Source organism: Harmonia axyridis, chromosome X (assembly GCF_914767665.1).
Source record: "Harmonia axyridis chromosome X, icHarAxyr1.1, whole genome shotgun sequence".
Classification (NCBI taxonomy): Eukaryota; Metazoa; Arthropoda; class Insecta; order Coleoptera; family Coccinellidae; genus Harmonia; species Harmonia axyridis.
Window position 1 is genome coordinate 32,187,190 of NC_059508.1, and position 5,000 is coordinate 32,192,189.

Consider the following 5,000-nt stretch of genomic DNA (forward strand, 5'->3'; position numbering starts at 1 on the left):
TATATATGTCAGGAGAACCCAAGGTTCCCCTCCAGACACGATTTAGCAAACTTTTCCCGATCGATCCGACCCACCGAGGCCGTCTCGACCGTCCGCTGCGCCTACTAGGGCCGATTTCTTCGGACTCCGATCAGAAAATATACCGATGCATGTCGTTAACACCTAGTCCGCCTCGTCCGATCTATCTAAACAGTCTCGACGCACCCAACACTCTTTCAAAGTCGGATTACTCGGACTCAATCTGAAAATGGACCGATGCATGACGTCAACACTTAGCCCGCCTCGTCTGATCGATCTAAGCCATCTCGACCCACCCAACACGCCTTCCAAGTCGGATCACTCGGACTTCGATCTGAAAATCTCCGGACTCATTTTTATGAATATCCCCAGTCAGTAAGAACGTTATTTCGCCAATATATACCAACAATAAACCATATTCCAATAGCTGAACCAAAAATATAATTCCCGATCCAAACGTTCTGCATCGCCCAACGCGACCACCTTCCCTATATATGTCAGGAGAGCACAGGGTTCCCCTCCAGACAACACTTACGCTCTATCCCCGACTCTCGGTCGATCGATAGGCCAGGTCAGCGGTGTCTGTTTCGGCCGAAGCTCGGACTTTGGTCAAAATGTTCCGATACAAAATTTGAACCAAGATAGATACAGATATGATTCCTTCTTAAATATACGTTGATTATCGAACAGAATATGGTAAATATTTTGCGATGACCGAGGATTTCATGAATTTTTTTTTTTTTCGAAAAAATTTTCTGTTATCGGAATTTCCTCAAATTTCATTTGGTTGCCTACTAATGCATATTAAAAACGATAATCAACAATCAGAATCATTATTTATCATTTATTTCAATTTTTATAATGAAAAACGTTCACGTCCTTTCGCGCCTCTCGATCGTCGTTTACGTGATGCATCGGTCAGCCCTAGTTTACGTGGTGCATCGGTAAGATCGAGTTCACGTTCTGCATCGGTAAGATCCAGTTCACGTGGTGCATCGGTAAGATCGAGATTACGTGGTGCATCGGTAAGATCGAGTTTACGTGGTGCATCGGTAAGATCCAATTCACGTTCTGCATCGGTAAGATCCAGTTCACGTGGTGCATCGGTGAGATCGAGTTTACGTTCTGCATCGGTGTGATCTAGTTTACGTTGTGCATCGGTAAGATCGAGATTACGTGAAGCATCGGTATGATCGAGTTTACGTTCTGCATCGGTCTGGACTTAGAGATATATTTTCGACGTGAAAATGTTCCGATACAACTTTTGAACCAGGATAGTTAGAGAGATGATTTTTTCTGGGATGTACGTTGATTGGGGAATGGATTGTGGAAAATAACTTGCCATGACCGAGGTGTTCTCGAATTTTTTTTTTTTTTCGAAAAATATTTTCTGATTTTGGATTTTACTCAAATTTGATTTCGTTGCCTTCTAATGTGTTCTAAAAGAGTAAATCAGTAATCAGAATCGAAAAATATTTTTCGGATTTTTTTTTTTTTGAAAAAAAATTTTCTGATTTTGGAATTTCCTCAAATTTGATTTGGTTGCCTTCTAATGTGTTTTTAAAGCGTAAATCAGTAATCAGAATCAATATTCATTGTCGACTTTAATTTTTATAAGGAAAAATGTTCACGTCCTTAAACGCCTCCCCATCATTAGCCCGAGTCCAAGTCGATGTCAGTCCCGAGCGGACGGTGTCAGATACTACCTATCGCCCCGGTCTGGACTTGGCGAGGTATTTCGACGTGAAATGTTCCGATACAACTTTTGAACCAGGATAGTTAGAGAGATGATTTCTTCTATGTTGTACGTTGATTGTGGAATGGATTGTGGGAAATAACTTGCCATGACCCAGGTGTTCTTGAATTTTTTTTTTTTTCGAAAAAAATTTTCTGATCTTGAAATTTCCTCAAATCTGATTGCGTTGCCTTCTAATGTGTTCTAAAAGAGTAAATCAGTAATCAGAATCAATATTCATTGTCGACTTTAATTTTTATAAGGAAAAATGTTCACGTCCTTAAACGCCTCTCCATCGTTACCCCGACTCCAAGACGATGTTAGACCGGAGCGGACGGTGTCAGATGCGACCGATCTCCCCGGTCTGGACTTAGCGAGATATTCCGACGTGAAATGTTCCGATACAAAAATTTAACTGTGATAGTTAGAGAGATGGTTCCTTTTGTGATGTACGTTGATTGTGTAATAGAATATGGAAATAAACTTGAGATGACCGAGGTCTTCTGGGATTTTTTTTTTTTTTCGAAAAATATTTTTCGATTTCGGAAATCCCTCAAATTTCATTGAGATATGTCCTAATGTGTTCTTAAAGCTTAAATCAACAATCAGAATTAATATCCAAAAGTTATTTCATTTTTTATGAGGAAAAACGTTCACGTCCTTTCCGCTCCCAAAAAGTGAGATATCATAGAAAATATCGCAATATATGTTGTTTACGGCCATACCACGCTGAAATTGCCAGTTCTCGTCAGAACACTGAAGCCAAGCAGCGTCGGGCGCGGTTAGTACTTGGATGGGTGACCGCTTGGGAACACCGCGTGCTGTAAGCTTTTTTTTTACGTTCTGCATCGGTCTGCCGAGATAACGTGGTGCATCGGTATGATCGAGTTTACGTTCTGCATCGGTAAGATCGAGATTACGTGATGCATCGGTAAGATTGAGATTACGTGGTGCATCGGTAAGATCGAGATTACGTGGTGCATCGGTAAGATCGAGTTTACGTGGTGCATCGGTAAGATCCAATTCACGTTGTGCATCGGTAAGATCCAGTTCACGTGGTGCATCGGTGAGATTGAGATTACGTGGTGCATCGGTAAGATCGAGTTTACGTGGTGCATCGGTAAGATCCAATTCACGTTCTGCATCGGTAAGATCCAGTTCACGTGGTGCATCGGTAAGATTGAGATTACGTGGTGCATCGGTAAGATCGAGTTTACGTGGTGCATCGGTAAGATCCAATTCACGTTCTGCATCGGTAAGATCCAGTTCACGTGGTGCATCGGTAAGATTGAGATTACGTGGTGCATCGGTAAGATCGAGTTTACGTGGTGCATCGGTAAGATCCAATTCACGTTCTGCATCGGTAAGATCCAGTTCACGTGGTGCATCGGTAAGATGGAGATTACGTGGTGCATCGGTAAGATCGAGATTACGGGGTGCATCGGTAAGATCTACTTTACGTTCTGCATCGGTCTGCCCTTGTTTACGTGGTGCATCGGTAAGATCGAGATTACGTGAAGCATCGGTATGATCGAGTTTACGTTCTGCATCGGTCTGCCCGATATTACGTGGTGCATCGGTTCAGCCCTAGTTTACGTTGTGCATCGGTCTGGACTTAGAGATATATTTTCGACGTGAAAATGTTCCGATACAACTTTTGAACCAGGATAGTTAGAGAGATGATTTTTTCTGTGATGTACGTCGATTGGGGAATGGATTGTGGAAAATAACTTGCCATGACCGAGGTGTCCTCGAATTTTTTTTTTTTTCGAAAAAAATTTTCTGATTGTGGAATTTTCTCAAATTTGATTTGGTTGCCTCCTAATGTGTTCTAAAAGAGTAAATCAGTAATAGGAATCGAAAAATATTTTTCGGATTTTTTTTTTTTTCGAAAAAAATTTTCTGATCGTGGAATTTCCTCAAATTCGATTTGGTTGCCTTCTAATGTGTTTTTAAAGCGTAAATCAGTAATCAGAATCAATATTCATTGTCGACTTTAATTTTTATAAGGAAAAATGTTCACGTCCTTAAACGCCTCCCCATCATCAGCCCGAGTCCAAGTCGATGTCAGTCCCGAGCGGACGGTGTCAGATACTACCTATCGCCGAGGTCTGGACTTGGCGAGATATTACGACGTGAAATGTTCCGATACAACTTTTGAACCAGGATAGTTAGAGAGATGATTTCTTCTATGTTGTACGTTGATTGTGGAATGAAATACGGAAAATAACTCGCCATGACCGAGGTGATTACGATTTTTTTTTTTTTTCGAAAAAAATTTTCTGATCGTGGAATTTTCTCAAATTTGATTTGGTTGCCTCCTTATATGTTCTAATAGCGATAATCAACAATCAGAATCAAAATCCATGATCGGGTTTGATTTTTATAAGGAAAAATGTTCACGTCCTTTTTTTCAACCCCGACTCATTGACGATGTTAGAACCGAGCCGGCGGTGTCAGATACGACCGATCGCCCCGGTCCCGATCGTCATTTACGTTGTGCATCGGTCTGCCCGAGATTACGTGGTGCATCGGTCTGGACTTAGAGATATATTTTCGACGTGAAAATGTTCCGATACAACTTTTGAACCAGGATAGTTAGAGAGATGATTTTTTCTGTGATGTACGTCGATTGGGGAATGGATTGTGGAAAATAACTTGCCATGACCGAGGTGTCCTCGAATTTTTTTTTTTTTTTCGAAAAAAATTTTCTGATCGTGGAATTTTCTCAAATTTGATTTGGTTGCCTCCTAATGTGTTCTAATAGCGATAATCAACAATCAGAATCAAAATCCATGGTCGGGTTTGGTTTTTATAAGGAATAATGTTCACGTCCTTTTTTTCAACCCCGACTCATTGACGATGTTAGAACCGAGCCGGCGGTGTCAGATACGACCGATCGCCCCGGTCCCGATCGTCATTTACGTTGTGCATCGGTCTGCCCGAGATTACGTGGTGCATCGGTCTGGACTTAGAGATATATTTTCGACGTGAAAATGTTCCGATACAACTTTTGAACCAGGATAGTTAGAGAGATGATTTTTTCTGGGATGTACGTTGATTGGGGAATGGATTGTGGGAAATAACTTGCCATGACCGAGGTGTTCTCGAATTTTTTTTTTTTTTTCGAAAAAAATTTTCTGATCGTGGAATTTTCTCAAATTTGATTTGGTTGCCTCCTAATGTGTTCTAATAGCGATAATCAACAATCAGAATCAAAATCCATGGTCGGGTTTGGTTTTTATAA

At 41.0% G+C, this 5,000-nt stretch overlaps 1 non-coding gene across 1 annotated transcript; it reads left to right on the top strand.

Annotated features, from left to right (window-relative positions):
* The first annotated feature begins 2,464 nt into the window (after window positions 1-2,464).
* Window positions 2,465-2,583, top strand: LOC123687321. The gene has a single exon (XR_006749053.1). It is a non-coding gene; the product is annotated as a 5S ribosomal RNA (ribosomal RNA).
* The last annotated feature ends 2,417 nt before the right edge of the window (window positions 2,584-5,000 follow it).